The following is an 18,739-nucleotide window of genomic DNA, read 5'->3' as shown; positions in this document are numbered from 1 at the left end:
CTTCGCCATTCCCCGAAATGCTCGTGTCATCGTCATCTCCCAGCTTGTTGTTTGCCATTAGGGGAGGGTGGGAAGCGGAGCGGGGGCGAGGCTTCGCTGCAGACACCCTGTTCTTCAGTCTTCATCTCAGCAAAGCGATGGTGTGGAGCAGGTTTTTAGGTTCAGTGTCCAAAATAATAAAAGACACAAAAATGCACAGAGTGAGATAGCGCTCCCATCGTGCAGCATTTAGACAGCAGCGCTGCAAAAAGTATCACATGTGCAGGCTGGGGTGTGTACGCACAACGTAACTCCAGAGGCAGCCATGTTTTTGCACATACTCTAATTGACAGCATGAAGGCTGAAGGGCACATGTTCGGAGCGATGACTAACCACGAGTGTTTCTGCTTCACATCTCCAATGTTGCGCACATAGTTGAGCAAAGACATATTTGTGAGCTTGTGTGTGTGCAACATGCTCGTGGCGGATTTCAATGCCTGGAATCTGCCGTTAGATTAAGAAGTCTTTCCAAGCTCCTGTCACCTCCTCATTCTGCATCATTCCCATACGTCTCCTTCCACTCCCGTCCAAAACCATCGCCTGCTTTTTGCATGCGTTACTTCTGAGAGGCGACCCTCCGTCTCTGCACAGCTGCGCTCCGTGTGCTTTGTTCTGGTGTCTTATCTGGTAGCTTGCTGTTACTAACAGTCTCTCTAAACAAAAATGACTGGAAATTATGGGTGAATAGAAAGCGCTTAGAGTGCTTTGCATCTTGCAGCGAGAGGGGTAAACCTCGAAATGAGCATGCTCGCCGATGGGCTCGGTGACAGATATGATATTTCCCTCTGGACTTAACCTTGTCCAGGAATCAGCCATGTGCCTCTAAGCCCAATAAGCATTATTCTGTGTCTCAAAAATCAATGCTGCTCTCTCTGCTTTGCTTGATTGGATTAAGACGTAATCAAATCGAGCATGATAACTGTGTTCTTCTGACCTTCCCACTGAGACGAGCAAAGACGGGAGGGGAGGCCTGAGGGAAGGACAGGGTGTGTGTGTGTGTGTGTGTGTGTGTGTGAGTGTGTGTGTGTGTGTGTGTGTGTGTGTGAGTGTGTGTGTGTGTGTGTGTGTGTGTGTGTGTGTGTATTCATATCTTTGTGGGGACCAGAAATTGGAATTTTACTATACTTATGGGGACCAAAATCCTGGTCCCCATAAGTTTGAAGGCATTTTTGAGACTCAAAATGTGGTTTTAGTGTCAGGGTTACAGTGGGTTAGGGAAAGCATTGTGTCAATTAGCTGTCCCCACAAGATATGAATACCCGGCGTGTGTGTGTGTGTGTGTGTGTGGGAGTAAATGTGTGTGGATTTGGGCAGAAGAGCTCCAGAGGCAGCCATGCTGTTGCTTCATGTTGCACAGGATGGTGTCTGCTGAACCTCCGGAGGGGAAACCAGCCCTGGAGCGTCCGTGTGGTTGGTTGAGAAACGGCTTTTAATGGTCACTTTGACTCCTGATCTTATTCTTTGTTTACTTACATTATGATTATGGTTTTACCCATTTTGGACCCATTTGGACTTGTTTTTTTAGTTAAAGTTCTTTAATATGTAGATTTCATTTAGAACACATTAAGAGCTGTTCAGTAATGATGCATACACATCAGATGTAAGGAATGCAAACCAACGTTTTGGATAAACAGTCGGAAAACCAGGATTATTCGCCCCTAACAGCCAACAGGAGGAGTTCAGCTGATAGCTGGAATCAAGCTGAACTCATGAGGCTTCTCCTTTTTTCCTGCATTTGTGATTGTCGGTGGCATCAGGAGAGAAACCAAAGTGTGTTTGATGAAATATTTAAAGTCAAATGAAAACACAAATTCACTTCTGTTTACATTACCATGTGTGAACGCACACTTAAAGCAGCGTTTTTGGACGTACGTGTATGAGTCCTATCAGTACAGACACATTTGGGTGTTGAGCGGCTAATAGCATCAGTGTGTCCATTAGCTCGTTGCTGTCGTACCTCTGCACGTGGCGGCCGCAGCGAGAGGCTTCATGTCTGCAGCCAGCCTGACGTCTTGATGGGATCACTTCAAGTGTGGCACAAATGTTCACTTGGACACAAATAAGTTTTTTGATTAGATTTTGGTGGCAAAAATCAAGAAAAGAGAAACTTTAGAATTCATGTGGTTACAATAACAAAACTCCCACAGATGTCTAATGAAAAACGGATACTTAATATCCAAGAAGTGAAGGTCTGGACAGGAACTGATGTAAATCAGTCATCTTATAATCCCAGATTGTAAAAATCTGATTTCTGTTGTGTTTCAGTCCTGAGAGGAGGGAGTGTGAGCTGACGTGGTGATTCTTGGTCAACAACTGCTTTCATATTTCTATAATTCCTAAATAAAAAATATATTTTGCTGCTTTAAATCCCTTAATGCACAGAAACGTCTGTCTTTGCCGTTTGTTGCCTGGCGCACTCGTCTTGTTTTCACCAGACTCTAAACCTGCTTAAAACACGCAGCTCTTATCTGTGTTTGTGTGTTTGCTCTGAGAATTGTCAGAGAGGAATTTAGCGCATTTACAAGGCCAGACGAGGCTTCGTCGCCTGCAGGTGATAATCCCGCGAGAGGGGCAGAAAGCAGGCATGTGATGTGAGGAAGAGCGATGCAGAGACATTGAAGTGCAAACATGCACATTTGCACATCTTGTCCTCTTGTGTTTGAGCTGAATGCTGAGCCAGAGGCTACAGATCCCACTGGAACCCTTAACTCCTTATCTCATAAATATGTAGCTCACACCAACACAAAAAATGATTGGACCCACTCTGAAACCGTACAGTTTGTTTATTGTACACTACATGAACAAAGTAAGTAATTGGTCAGTAAAAATAATCATGCAGCAGTTTTCTTCATCTCTCTGTTCCACACATTTCTTTATAGTCTGCAAACACGAGAACAAGCGCAGCTGCTCGGTGAACGTGCAGAAAAACTGATGCAGAATATTTCTTTGTTTAGGTCATTTTTAATGTGCAAACTCTCAAAGTATTGTTCCTTCAGTTGTAATCAAAGATGCACCAATTAGAGCTTTTTCTTTGGCTGCTGGGAAAATTAGAGGATGCCCACAAATTTGCAATGAAATTTGGCTCCAAGCACCCAAATAAGAGAAAACATGACGTTTACTAAGCTGTGTCTACAGCTGACGTAGAGCAGGAGGGAGGACGCTTTCTTAGAGAATGAAGAGAAGCACTTACTGGTGTTAATGGAAATTCAAATAATCTCACCAAGGTCTAACACAGAGTCTCATATTGAGCGCGGGGACAAAGGAAGCACAGACACAGCTGTTTTCAAGTCAAAATTAGAGCCCCGTCCTTCAGCCGATGCATTGGTGATGCGTGGCAGTTCGCTCACTGACAGCGAATGCGAAAGGGAGCATTTCATCATTAACCGGACCTTCACACAGACCCTGAACTTCACAGTGAGGGAGACAATGAAAGAAAATGGTTGAGACAGAAGGAGGACGGGGGGAGGTGAAGGGTAAGCCACGCATCTGTTAGAGAAAGAGATGAAAAGCAGGAGGGAGACTGGGCCGGCTCGCCTCTGGGACTTTTTGTTTATAAATTGTTATTTTCTTTACATGTTTTGATGTGAAGCCTAATTGTGTCTTTGATTATGTTTTTACAGGGTAGCAATTCTAGTAATGAGGTTGTTGGGCTCATGGCGAGCATGGAAACACGGGACCCTGACACTGAACAGCCCACAGTCCCACATGAGCTGCCTCACATTTATGATCCCATTATTTTAAATAAATAAGAAACCATTAAACCGTTTTATTAGTGTATAAATTTAAAAAGAGACAAAGAGGGAAATTTGCAAACTGATACTGCACGATCCGAGGTTCGGTTTGCTGGATAAATCATGTTTTATTCATTCTGGGTAGCCAGTTTTTTACATGCTACGTTAGTCAATGCAATGAGCATTATCAGGCTCTCCGGTCTTATTCTTAACTGCATCGTATCAACGAATGTCTTTTAGTGTCATTTTGTGCTGGACAATTTCAGCCATGAGCCTGCAGGAGAGCACGCCACGTTCTACGTTATCAGTAACATTATTGTGCTCTGATAGGCTCCTGTACTCCTTCTGTGCACACAAACTCTGTCCTGTATTGGAGCGGGCAGCGTACGTGCCTTTTAATGTTCACAAATATATGTTAGCCAGATAAACAGGACGTGCGGTGTGCCAGACCACTGGCCAAGGTCAGTGTCCAATACAGAAGGAGCTTGTTGGTAGGTGTGAGGGGAGTACTGATGCTGCACATCAGCTGCCTCATAAGGAGCACCTTCTGCTCCTGGACTTTCTCCTTTATCTAAAATTAGTCTTTGCACAAAATTGTAATCACTGAATTAATTAATTTAAGGTTTAGTAGCAAAGTTCTCCAGATGTCTGTGCTGACAACCATGTCAGTACTGCACAGAAAACACGAAAAAGTTAACATTAATCTTACAATTTCAGGATACATAACCCTGCTACTAACTTCAGACTGCCAGTATGATCCATACAAAGTAATTTAAATTAGTTCATGAATCTTCCTGTAGTCTATGCCAGACTTCTAATGTCATTGGGAACCACCCAAGACAGTCATTTGTATTTTGATGCTTTTCTGTTGTTCTAGGCACTATGGCTGCTTTATTATGCTAGTAAATAAATATCATATTTAGGTCAGAGGTGACAGGAAGCTGGCCTGAGACCAGTCGCAGTCAGCTGTTGTCTTCAAAGCGACTTTGATGCATCAAGACAGCAAGAGAATGGCAACACGATGGAATCAGTTTGAGATTAACTGAGATAAATCGTCACACATCACAACTCTGTTGCTGAATACATACACAGACGTTCACATTAACGTAACATGAGCGCTCAGCAGCCTCACCTTTGTATAGAAACTGCAGGACGGTCCACTGCAGAGGGATTTTGTGCAGACGGACTCAGATTAATAGCAGCGTGTTAGCAGCCTGTCTCATGAATCAGCTGTTTGGAGTTGAGTCAGTGCGGGTCTGTCCACGGTTATTTGGAGACACGTTGCCTCCCACCTGCAGTGTTGGAAAGGTTACTTTTAAAGTGTATTCTGCTACGGATTACAGATTACATGTTGCAAAATGTAGTTTGTTACGTATTCCGTTAAGTTACTTAATGTGAGTAACACATTCAGTAACATATTCTGAATACTTCATATATTTAATTGCTTTTTAAAGCTACATGAATGCACTATCACTGTGTGATTTCTTACTATTACTGAAGACACTGAGCTAACACTGTTAGCTGGCGTTAGCTGAGCTTAGTTCATAGACTGCAGACTGTTAGACTTGATGGAAAGCATTAATCATATAATCATGTGCAGATCTGAAAGCAACACCAACTAGATTTTTAAATTTGAATATAAAATGAGTAACAGTAGGGTGATAGATCAGCTTCTGCAGTGATCTCGTATAGATCTGTTTCTGTATCAGTAATATGTTTTCTTTCTGTCTGCTTTCAGAGCTGCACATGATTGTTTGCAGCTAGCAGGTTGTAATGCAGTAATAGTAATAAATCACACAGCAGTAGTACGTGAAGATGCTGAAGTGGCACATAACCCAGGCAGCTACCACAACTAAAACAAGGTAGGTGCAGTAGGCTGATGTTAGTTTTTTAAAGAGCTTACATCCAGATGTTTCGTTAGGTTGGACTCTTGATGCTGAGAGCAGCTTGGCTGCTGGCAAACAGAGTTTGCATTGCAACCTCAGATTTCTCTTAATGCATGTTTTGTTTGGGTTTCCTGCAATAAGTGGAATTACCCTTTAATCCTACACCAAACACATACTGTACACAGTCAGGAAGCCGAGCGGCCTCACGGCCAACAGGGCAGCATTAGACTGCAGCGCCGTTCCCGGCCCCGGGAGGCGACACAACGTTTCAGCAGCTTAGTGTTTGAGAGGATGGCAAAGCAGCAGCTTTATGTCACTAACAGGCGTCTGAGAGAGACGCAGAAGGAGGGAACAGGGAGAGGAAGAAAAAATATAACATCTGAAGATTGCCTGCAGCTGCCCAGTGAAGAGGGATTTACAAAACATGCTATTTAAACGGCAAGCAATTTTTTTCTTCCTTTGCCAGGCGCCGAGGAAAAGTGCAGCAGGCAGTCAATCCTTTGAGCTTATCGCAAGTAACCAAAGTTGCTCTCTCTGCTTTCTCAAGCCCTCGTCCTCTTTTGAGTTACAGCCAAACGCAGAGATTCACAGTCCTCCGATAGTTTTACACTTAACATTCACAACATTTTGAAATAATGTTTAATGGCGAGAGAGAAAGAGCCTTGCAGCTGGGTGTGTGACATCTAAAGTCTCATCAGGCAAACATAATGAAGAAGGCTTCAAGGAGAAAGTTGTGTCTCATTGCTGGCACTGCCTCAGATATTACATGCCATCTAATCTAGCTTCAGCTTGAGTGCAGGCATGGAGAATGTGTGGGGATGTATCTGTTAGGAAGATTGAAGGGAACAGCTTTCTCAAACTGCCGCCATCGATCTGTCTCCGTCTGAGTCCCCATGAATGCCAAAATCAGTGGCTGAAATAATGAGAACGCAAAGATACAGACGGGTTAGCGGGGAGAGCTAGCAAGAACTTCTGTGTGTGCAGCATCTGCAGGTGTGCACGTGTCTCCCATGTGTGCAGATGTCCAGCTAGTAGCTGCAGGGGTCTGCACGCAGAGTAATCATGGGACAGCGAGGGGAAAGCTCGACATCACTCCAGGCAAAAGACTGATGAGCAGCAGAAACACGGGAAAGTTTGAAGCCTCGTGTGATGTTTTTCTGTGAATGCTCCCATTTATAAGTCCTGTAAAAACACACACGGCTACAGCTTGTTAGCAAATACTTTCCCAGTGAAATCACTCACAATGAATACACTTTTAAGTATTTGTATCGTTATCGCCAACATCATGTTTCGAAGGCCGAGTGCAGCGTTTAAAAATGAGATGATAGTGTTGGATTCATTTCTGTTTATAGCTCTGCTGTAGCTCCTGTGGTTTTATGGGACTTTGGGGGTGATAACAAGAACACCTGACCATCAGCATGCAGATAGTCTCATTATAGGGAATGCTCCCACGAGGTGCTGTAATACTTATCCAGGCGCACGCGTCATCCGGCTCCCGTTTCATGCTTGCTGTAAAAGGAAAGCTGTCGGCAGCTGTGAGGACTAATACATGCCTGCTGCGTACTTTGTTTTTGAGCAAATGCACCAATATCCACACGCTGTGAGGCTTACAGTGGCGTTAACAAGGTTTGACAGTTTCAAGTGGCGTTGACTCGTTATTCGTTATTGTTTGCCGACCGGTCTGCCAGGCCGGCTGGATTTGCAGAAAGCGCTCGCCGTGATTGGAGTCTCGCTTATCTCGTTTCTCATTCAAACTTGAGAGCTGTCACGTGGATTTGTGTGGCTGCAAGTTTTATTAGCACAGATGTTAAAATGTGTTTGGTTGTCAGTCAGCAGGAAACAACGACAGCCCTGATGCCGCTGGCATCGCTGGGATACTTGCAGAGCGTCCGTGGAAAGCGCGGCGCGGAGGTAACGGTGCACACGTGTAGGGTGACGGGGTGGATTTGCTTTGTGGGTTTTTTTTCCATTTTTATTTAGGTTATGTTTCTGTAATCACTTAAAACTTGCTCGGCCCGGTCTCAGAAGACTCTGGCTTGGGTTAAAATGTCCCACTTCACATGGTTACCCTGCGAGAAGGAAAATGATGCTCACACAGTGCATTACACACAAGCGTCTTTTATGAGACGAGGGGGGAGTGACAAACCTGGTGCGTCACAGCAGTGGCACCAAAGGAGGGTGAGATGCTTGGACACAGAGGCGGAGTCCATGGACTGTGCAGCCAGAGGCACATACTGAGCTTTTTATTTTGGCATGCTAACACCCACACAGAGCCTCACACCTCGTTTAGCTTATTAAATATTCACTGACCAAATGATTTCAGGAATGACTTTCAAACTTCCAGTTTGCCCAACCAGTCTGCATGTGTTTTGTGGACTTGGAGAAGGCATTGACCGTGTGCCTCGGAGGGTCCTGTGGGAGGTGCTGCAGGAGTATGGGGTGTCACTTAGGTAGTCTCAGAATCTCATCTCTGCTTTTCGTGGATGATGTGGTTCTGTTGGCTTCATCGGGTGGGGGCCTCCAGCTCGCCTTGGAGCGGTTCGCAGCCAAGTGTGAAGCGGCAGGAATGAGGATCAGTAGCTCCTAATCTGGGGCCATGGTCCTCAGCCAGAAAAGGGGGAAGTGCCCACTCCGGGTCGGGGATGAGTTCTTGCCCCAAGTGGAGGAGTTCAGGTATCTCGGGGTCTTGTTCACGAGTGATGGAAGAAGGGAGCGGGAGATCGACAGACGGATCCACAGAGATGCAGACGCTGTACTGGTCTGTCGTGGTGAAGAGGGAGCTGAGTGTAAAAGCAAAGCTCTTGATTTACCAGTCTACCTACGTCCCTACCCTCACCTATGGCCACGAGCTGTGGGTAGTGACCGAAAGAACGAGATCGCGGATACAAGCGGCGGAAATGAGCTTCCTCTGAAGGGTGGCTGGGCTGAGAAGTTCAGCTATTGGGGAGCCGCTGCTGCTCCACATCGAAAGGAGCCAGCTGAGGTGGTTCGGGCATCTGATGAGGATGCCTCCTGGGCGCCTCCTGGGTGAGGTGTTTCGGGCATGTCCCACCGGGAGGAGGCCCGGGGCAGACCCAGGACACGCCGGAGAGATTATATCTCTCTGCTGGCCTGGGAACGCTTTGGTGTTTCCCCGGATAAGCTGGAGGAGGTGGCTGGGGAGAGGGAGGTCTGGGCTGCTGCCCCCGCGACCCGGCCCGGATAAGCAGAAGATGGATGGACTTAATCCACAATGTTTCAGTGACTTTTCTATACCAGTCACACCCAGGACGACTCATTTGACCCGATTAGAGTTGACCTCTTGGAAAGTGGCAAACAGGACAAAGGACAGCCTGTGAAGTGACTTTTAAGGCTTCACTTTCACACAAACTCTAGAACTTTTCAGATGATTATTAAAGCAGGCAATCAGTAATCAATAAATAACCAGAAATTCTCTGCGTTCCTTCCAAAGTGCTTATTTATAACAGCGTGTGCGTCTGTGATCTCCACAGAAACGCTGACCGACTCAGGTATTATGAATCCATGTGACAGTGGAGCGCTGTGTCAGATTCAGTGTCAGCTCTAACCAAACATTAACATTTAGATTCAGGAGGGAAAACGATCTTTAATGAGGCACCGGGCCCTTATTATTATGACGATCGCTCGCAGGCTGTCTGACTCTCCCGTTCGCTCCGTCTCTTTCCTTCGCTGTCTTCATCGTCCACATTTTGTAACCCGAGAAAGCAAACTGGAACATCCTGATTATGATTAGATATCTCACCGCTGCCTGTGTTACCAAAACCAGAAAAACATGGCACCGGACATGTCTTGTTTCCTCTCGTCTATTTTTGTCTCTCCTGCCTTCGTCTTCTTCTCCCCTGAGTGTGCACTCGCTTCACACTGCTGCCGTCATTTCCTCCCAAACGTCCAAACATGGCCTCACTCTGGCCTCTGCGTGTCTTTCCCCGTCTCTGCCTCTTTATTCTGTTCGCTTCACGTGAGGACAAAGGTGGGAACGTCTCTCTGGTTCCATCCCAGTCATCTGTGAACTTTTCAGCAACAGGAACCAATTACTGTAAGAAGACTGGTTTGCAGAACGTCTTCATTTCACAGTTTGTCTGCCGGCTTTTCTCTTTAGTCAGCCAGGGCCTGCTTGTATGATCAAGGGCCTCGAGTGCAAAGAAATTAATCACCGCTCTCTGAAATGATGGCACCTTAGAGATGCTGGTGATTACTGCACACTGCAAACTCGCCATATTTAAGGTCTGCATGGCTTTTTGATTGAAATCAAAGTTTATTGCCACACTTTTATTCATGAAGCCTCCACAGATGCACCGCTTGGCCAGCCAAGCGTCAGACAGGGCCAGAGATAGCGGATGATGCACTGGGCCGCTACTGAATCGCAAGCACCCTGTTGCTATGTATAGGCTGCGAGTACTCTGAGGAAAGGATGGGGAAAGCGAAAGACTGATGGCTACTGTCAGCCGGCGGCACGGGTGAATCATGAGCGCGACTATTTTCACCCATCTGAGTTTCCACGTAATGTTTCCCCTCTTGAACATTTCCTGCTTGAACAGTTGTCTCCTTTGGACCAGTGTTTTATTTTGGTGTAACGTTGCGGGATGAGGGTGAGTCACGTCTTTCCGTTTTAGCCCAAACCGACGTCGCTGACATTTGACAGACCCGCAGACCCGACGCTCATCTGTTTATTGCTGCGCTGCATTGTTTACCTCTTGATAAGCTCCAGCAGCTTAAGGTCAGAGAGAAGTGTGAACCCCTTACGTAACAGCGAGACTCTGCGCCCTCTGACAGACAGTAAGCCTTTCACTGACACTGAATCACCGTGACGTGGGAGATAACGAACACAGCGCACATCCTACAGTACAACATTTGGCCTATTTTTCCCCCCATTGCCAAACTCCACCTCTCACTTTGTGTTGTTTCCCTCTATTTCCTGAGCCTGCACCAAAATCTCATTACCATGCTCTGCAGCCTCTTCATTCAGCCAGATATCTGGCTCAGTAGCGCTGGGGGAAGACATTGGATTCTTGAAAGCATATCAGCGAGCAGGAAATAAGGCGTCTCTCTCTATCTGGCTCGTCTCTTCTCCCCTAATGACGGTGTTTTTTTAATAAGGACGCGTTTGGGTACGTGCAGGGAGCTGGGGACGCCGCGGTACTTCAGTGACCACTCCATGTGCAGCTCTATTAGCTGTTAACTTCAGTGCAGCTCAGGTGAACGCCAAATGAGTCGAGCAAGTCGGACAGATTTCCCACTGGCCCAGAATTCATTGCAGGAGTTACGAGCGACATGACAAACACGGGCTCTGGGGACGGAAAGTTTGGCGATGCTGAGGAAACGCAGTCTCTAATTTGATGTTCTCAAGCACGTTGGTCCTCTTTTTGGACTTTGTCGTCCATTTAAACAGAAATCTTTACCTCCGGTCCGTGACGGGCATGCCGCCGTGCCTCGGAGGTGCAGTCCTGGAGCCGGAGACACACTTTTCATTTCTAAAAATAAACCTGCTCCCCCCTCATCCTAGTTTTCAAGCAGGGAGTATAAATAAGGGAGGAAGGAACAACGCTCACAGCTTGAACTGCTGGAAGGGACCGTCATTATTTTCAACAACAATTATGACAGAATTGCACTCCTGCGACTCCCCCCCCCTCCCGTTTGAATCATCCGTGAGCGAGGCTGATTCGCTCACAAATGTTTTCTCCTCCCACACGAGCTTTGGAGGAGTGTTATTTAGAAAACTGAATATAGAGATGATTTATTGATAACACAGTTTAGAAGTCCTCGCAGCTGCCGGTTGCTTTGAAGACTGACTATGAGCGATGTGAGTCACCGCAGCCTCAAATCTGCTTCCTTTTCTTCCTTTCTTTGTTCAGGAAATTCGTCCTGTGCTCCTGAACCGAGGTGAAAGCAGCACACCTGTTTGTTGGCTGTGTTTAATCACGGAGACTTTAATGGCACGCTGACCCCGGGACGCACTAGCTGGCCTTTTTGGGCGTCAGTCAGACATGGCGGTAATCCAAGAAAGGGCGGGAGTGTTAATAGTGTGTACCGTGTCCTCACCCCGATGGACCCCACTTCCCTGAAGGGTGTTTAAAACAACTCGGCGCCTGGGTCCAACGTGGAAACACAGGAAGCATTCATCCCTCAGCCAGTTCAGGTCACCGTGGGTTAACCTTCATGACAAGAAGGATCCACGGCTCGTGCCCATACTGTTTCTCTCTCACATCTGTTGTCACCATGCGGTCTGTTTCTGTGAATTTAAAGTGATCCACTCGGCAACAACAGTGTTTTATTGTGCCCATTTTATGACAGCGGGTCACTCAAGTGTTTTCAAAGACCACCAAGAGCCTTAATTTCAGCTATTCTGAAAAATACCAAGCACTCCCACTCCCACTTAATGCTCATTCAACAAATCAAACACTCCATCCCTGTCCGCCCGCGCAGGTAATGCAACCTGTGGTGTTTCCTCTGACACCTGCAGCAGCACGCTTCCCCAAAAGTGTTCAAATCTCCTCACAACCCACCGAGCGTGTGACGCGCAGCAGCCGAACGCGAGCCGACCGCTGAGCGCTTTTTAACCCTTTAAAACCGGTCGGAGCGGGCACGCTCCATTTTGCGTAACTATTTTTAAATCCTGGTAGCTCTGCAACCACGTGAGCTAGCGCAATAATTTTTTTTGCATATGAAACCGGAGGAGTTGTACTTACATCTTATACCATCAGCTTGTCCTCGGTCACAGTTTCCTTCCACATATAGCTTTGCAAAAACTGCATAAAAAGCACTTGCAGCAACAAAAACATAATATTCCAGAAACACGCTTTGCTGATCCGATCAGCTGTTCATAACACTTCCTTGTCCATCAGCGAGAGCTATCGCATGTCCGCCATGAGCTGCCCGAAACCAGAAGTGACGTCATTGTGTGGAAATGTAGTTTTTTTGTTTTTACCATCCGGGCCTCATGAGCCTATACTGGTGTTTTTAAAAGTTATGTTTGACTTTATGACTTTCTGTGTGGTTTCTGGGATGCTTAGGACTCATATTGCACTGCTGGAAATACTTTATTTTGATGCATATGCTGCTTTTTTGCAAATTTGCACTATAATATTTATTTTTGTTTTTCCTGCAGTGTATAAAAATTGGTGTATCTCAAAAATAAAACTATGAAGACACTCAAAATAAATTTCCTGTGGTGGGAAACTATTTTGTGCAACTTTTTTGTATTTACAGTTTTGAGGGATAAGCCTCTTAAATTTCTCTAACTAGAAATATATGTTAAAAAAACAAAAACGATTTTCAATTTTTTTGTAGTTTATTGCACTTTCTTGCAATTTATGTAATTACTATGCACTTAATGCAGACATATTATTAAAATCTGGGCTGTAATGGTTGTATTGATGTATATCAACTTGAAATGCTCCCAAAAATGGCTCCACAGCATGTAAACATATAATATAAGCTCTGGCGCACTTGGTTCTATGGTAGGTTTTAAAGGGTTAACGAGCGCGCCGATGGCTGAACGAGACCTTCCGTCTGCACAGAGGAGAGCTTCCCTACGCTACCGCTCTCGTCTCGGTGTCTGTATCTGTCCGTCTCCTTCCGCGAGGTCCACCATGCGACGACACAAGCCTGCAGTGACAGCAGCGTACCGATTCCCAAACAGTTGCAGCGATTTTAAATCGCCCCGAGTCCAATGTTCCCCGCCACCTGATAAATCACCGCTACGGGTTTTTCTTCAAAATGTCACGATATGAACCGCAGAGTCGAGAAAGCAGCACACGCTGACCTTCGCCATCGATCCAGTCCAGGTAACTCCTCGGCCTTATGGGAAAACCCGTGAACACGTTCATTACCACAGCGTCGTGGAGCTCGCCACGTGTAAATGCAGCGAGGCCGCAGCAGTTTCATCTCCCCGTCCCTCGTCATCTGTTGATAATCGTGTTTTGCGCGATAAGACTCGCACTCTCTGAGAGTACACAACATCAACAACACAAGGTAATGACTTATTATCCATCGCCTTTATCAGATTGACGAAACCCGTGGCATTAACGGGGCGCTGAACGAGGCTGCCCACATCAATTAAATCCGCACCTCTCATTGTTCACATTCAGGCGGCATTAAAGTTTGACAAGTGAAACATAATTAGGTATTAAATTGTATTAAATTGACCATTGAGTGTAACAGATTCACAGCATGTTTCGAACGTCCCTCGTTAACTCATGCAAAACAGCATTAATCCATCATAAGCATGCGTGCTGCACACTTCCTCTTCCTCACCTTGTCTTGTGATAATTCCCCCCCCTCGCCCCCCTGTGTCTGCCCTTTCTGAACACCGAATGTGGAGACAGCACTTGTTCTCATCTATAGTAGGCTCACATACTCCCGCGCAGACTTCACTGAGTGCAACAGTTTGTTGATTCTGAATCACTCCTGCAAATATTGAACACTTTGTAATTCATGTTGTCTCAGACTTGAGTAATCTCTCCGACAAAGAACAGGAGGAAAAAAGAGAACGAAAGCTAACAAGGGTGAACCAGCCATGTTCCGGAAATGCTGTTGTTTGTCTTACGACGGTGGGGAGTAATTGTTGTGGGCTCGTTCGTTTTCAGTGGGGTTGTTCAAAGCTCGGGCCTCAAGGACGAACGTAAGAGGCCAATCGGGAAGCGGCGCGACGATGCAGCGATGCAGTGGTTACCCTGCGAGGGTTTGATTCCTGCGTTACTAACATGAGACTGTGTCGTGCAACATCAATATCCATGCAAGTAAAGAAAAAAACCTCAACTTTTGTTCTTTTATTGTGAAATGTATTCACAGTGCAAGGCTGCTGTCTTTGCACACATGCAAAAAGTTAATGTGGAAATGTTACAGAGTGGATTTATAAACAAATCATTGTGAGATATCGGGATTCATTCTGTACGTTTGAAGGCGCTCGTCATCAAAAATCCTCAGTGTTAATTTTTTGGATTCATGGTGACGGTCTGCAAGTGTTTGAGGCAGTAACTGTGTCTCAATCCAGATCTTCAGGTCTCACATGTGGAAGCTACGTTTTCCTGAATTAACTGACAGTTCAATTCAATTCAGTTTTATTTATATAGCGCCAAATCACAACAAAAGTCGCCTCAAGGCGCTTCATAGATACAGAGAAAAACCCAACAATCATATGACCCCCTATGAGCAGCACTTTGGCGACAGTGGGAAGGAAAAACTCCCTTTTAACAGGAAGAAACCTCCAGCAGAACCAGGCTCAGGGAGGGGCGGGGCCATCTGCTGTGATTGGTTGGGGTGAGAGAAGGAAGACAGGACACGAAACAGCAAAATATATTTTCATAAAGCATGCAGAGGATTGCTCCGTTTCCAGTATCCAGCATGCGAGAAAGAAGAAAGATGAAGTTAAGAGTAGGTTGCAATTATTTAAGCACTGCTGGGACTTTTTAAATTGCCGTGATTTATTTTCTCGCGACAGAACACCACTAAAGCTCGTATTGTGTGGTATTTTCCAGAACTGCAGACTACTGAGCTCCAGACTCCTGATTTAGGACACAGCTATGGTGGCAGATGTGACTGTCACATCTCCCATCCACGGCCCCGGGCTAAGGCTAGCACTCTGGTCCTGGCTGTGATGTGCATGAGCTTTGTTTCTAAGCAACCCCAGCTCAAAGCTTGGAGAGTCTAGATGGGGTGGGTGGGTGGATGGAGGTCTGTTGTGTTAGTGGTTCCACTTAAAGGGTTTGCTTTTGAAGCAGTTGTGTCAGCTTTGTTGAACTTGAGCAGAACCTTGAGTTGCCTAGCTTCCCAGCTGTGATGTAAGTGCTGGCAAACATCTTTATCAGCAGCTCGTACGTTTGAATTTTTAGCAAGCAGCCAAAATTTAGGGGTTTATTTTTACCAGGAAGCTGCAAAAGTTTAGGTTGCTGTAACTGCACGCTCACCTGTCTTTCACTTTCTTTCCTTCCTCCCGTGCCTGCCGCTCTGACAGCGCACAGATTCCCACACACATGCGTGCTAACCAGTCTGACATGATGAATTATCTCTACTCACCTCACACAGTTTCAAAAATGGCTTGTTGATGAGACTCGGTGGAAGAGGCTGCAGAGAGACGCCTCAGGGATGAAAATAAAAATAGAGTAAAGAAGGGAGATCCAGTGAAAACGGGCTCCATGGCTGACCCGTCACCAGCCAGCGAACCCTGCTGTCTGTGTGTTTTAAATCTTTACATTCAAAACAACGTGTGACACTATCACTCTTCTTCTTCTTGTTGCTGAATTTGATCCTTTGTGACTGTTTCTGGGTTTCTGTCAGTCTTCTTCGTGTGAAACATCAGGTGACACCCCCCCTTCCTTAAATCCAATCCAGCCTGGCTGTCGTCAGGCATTGCACCCGTGTTTTCCACGTCTCCTTCCACCATTGCATCAACTCAATCAGCCCACTCACTCCACTGAATTATTACTAGAATCATGTGGTTTTAGCGACAGCCTGGGGAAGCAAATGAAAACCAGCCAGGCCCCGTAAGAGTGACTTTGCACAGATGTTGACTATCAGGGCGGCGGGAGTTTCCATATCTGATCTACACTGCTTGTTTAAATCAGATGGGTATTACAGCTTTATGAGATGTGCACAGTAAAAGGGGATAACATCAGCTCACAAGCTTATTTGTCTATTAACCCTATGTAAAGGGCAATAAAAAGCCTTTAAAATTAGGCACACTTCAGCACTGTTTGCAAACAGCAGGTAGGCCGTTTCAAGCATCTTAAAAGCTGTGCTGTAGATTCTTAATATCTTCTGTTACTGCGTGTAATCCCAGAAAGCCTGGCTCCATGCTTTCGAGTTCAGGGCTTTCTGCGAGCCTCCATCTGTCCTGTTCTTGTTGATGAAGTCAGTTCTTTATGACTTTGGCTTTGTGTTTGGGCTTGTTAACGTGCTGCAGAATGAATCAGATGCCTCCCCGATGCTTCTGCGTGACTAATAAAAACCGAATGTTCTCAGAACTTCTGCACAGCGTATAAAATGATTTGTGAAGCAAAATGGAAATTAAAGTCCAGGTTATCAAAATGCAAAATCTGAGTGTTGTCTGACCTTTTGTAGTGTAATCATTTTCATCCCTCAAAGGTCATTTTTGGACCAAGCTTGCTCTGTTATTGACCGGCCTTCTCATTACTGTCGATTCCTGAGGCTTTAGTTTGTCCTGTAGGAGGCATTCATGAAACCTGCCAGCCAAGATCAGTCAAGGCCAGTGCAAAGTTCAAAACTGTGTCCTTCCCACAGGTTATTCCACATTATTTATCCTTTCATTGAGCTTGGTCGAGGTAAAGGTCATCTCTCAATCCTGGCAAATCAGCTGATAATTAGTTTAGGCCTACCTGCAGCTAGAGCTGCCTCTGCAAGCCTCTTTGCAGCCCACCAAAGAGGCTGCTGTCCCTGATGCCTGTTCTGTACGGTGTCGGGTTTTGGCTCATGCTCATCACCTCTGTGCTCAGAAGGTCACAGAACAGATGTTCTGCCAAAAATAAATAACTGCCGATTGAAAAACAATCCTCGTTGGCTTAATTGGCTTTGACTGAATGTGTTTGAGATTAAATAGCTGTTGGATTCAGAAGCAGAAATTTGATTTGTTTTAATGATTAATTGCTTTCAAACTTGAGCCACTGTTCAGCAAACATGCCTAAAACCTAAAGAGACTCATGCAGACTAAATAGACAAATAACTGCACAGCATCTTATGAGTATTTATTTTTTCTGCAGGATTGTGTCATGCAAAAAAAAAGGTTTCACAGGAATCCCAGAGCCCTGTGAAAAACACAATGACTCAATAGCTTCAGGCGGTAACCTGAAGTGTTTTCTATATGATTTTCTCAGTCTGTCACATTATTGTGGAGAAACTGTGACATGCACAGCTTTCTAAAGGTCCCACATCAGCATCAGGTTAAAGTCTGGACTTTATTGTGTCACTGCAGCACCTTGACTCTGCCTTGATGTGCTGCTCTGTGGACAAACGTCACCACTTTGGTCTCAGGTTGTTCCAGAAGTCTTGTGGCTTGTTCAGATGCAGCTCAGTCGTTCTGCCTCATTCTCTTAAGGTGGAAGATGTTTTCTCCTGCAATCCTTCCAGTCTATCCATGCTTGTTCAGTTTCTTTTTCCAGTCGTACCGGCATGAACTTGAACATTTACCATGCTAACTGCTGCCTGTAAAGTCTGAGATGGAGCTGTTGGGTCTGACGTTGTGGTGAGATGCTGGGACGTCCACTCCTGGCTTGATCGTGGCGTTATGTTAACACACATGAATATTTCAGATCTGCAAACGGTGCGTTTTAATAAGCAGCACCTGGCTCTTAATGATGCTACGAAAGCAGCAAGGATGGAGTTAGTTTCCCGACCATATATGACGTAACATCAGCGATAACGGCGAGCTGTTTGAAGCACTGCTGTGAATCAGGCTCTCACACTAATTACATTTGACTGTCAGATGTGTCCGGTTTCACCTCTGAGCGACATTCAACCTTCCTCCATCCAAATCCACCCACAGGTGTTTGTAGCCCATCTGAACTTTTCCTCCGACATACAGTTGATCCAAAGGGTAATTAATTTAATAGTCTATCAGTAGCAGCCCGTAAACGTCGCTCCTATCGCCTAATTTTTCTGATTTGATTTTGTCCAGATTAACATCGCAGCTAATCATTCAGCACTCTGACTGACTTTGTGCTTCTGACGTTCCAGCTGACTTTGGGGAATAAAAGGCGAGCGAGAGACAAAGATCTGAAGTGAACTGCTGGTATCTCTTCCATCTCCAAAAAAATCATTATGTTAGGCTCCCACCCTCCACACTCGCGGGCTGCTGTGGTCTGCAGCAAGGAAAATTACATTAGAGGGGAAAGGATTTCAATTGTCTTCTTCAGGCTTTGCAGACCTGTAGCGTTTTAAAAATCGCTTCCGAGATGGGATTGACTCAGAGGCTAGTCCGGACCTTCCCGTCAGTCAGCGATGTGGAGCTGGGAAGTTGATACGGCGATAAACTGCTGCTGACTCGAGCAATAAAAACATTTGATACACTTGCTGGTTTTTAATAGGCTGCCTTTGACGTGTTTGTTTGTTTAT

General features: G+C 45.7%; 1 protein-coding gene across 7 annotated transcripts in view; it reads left to right on the top strand.

The window, feature by feature from the left end:
• Nucleotides 1-18,739, top strand: part of dlgap2a (discs, large (Drosophila) homolog-associated protein 2a) — a 128,524-nt gene that overhangs the window by 41,644 nt on the left and 68,141 nt on the right. The window lies entirely within an intron of this gene.

The sequence above is a fragment of the Neolamprologus brichardi genome, chromosome 19 (assembly GCF_056152115.1).
Source record: "Neolamprologus brichardi isolate AB-2024 chromosome 19, ASM5615211v1, whole genome shotgun sequence".
NCBI classification, from domain to species: Eukaryota; Metazoa; Chordata; class Actinopteri; order Cichliformes; family Cichlidae; genus Neolamprologus; species Neolamprologus brichardi.
Note: the sequence above shows the minus strand (reverse complement) of the source record. Positions and strands in the feature narration are given on the sequence as shown.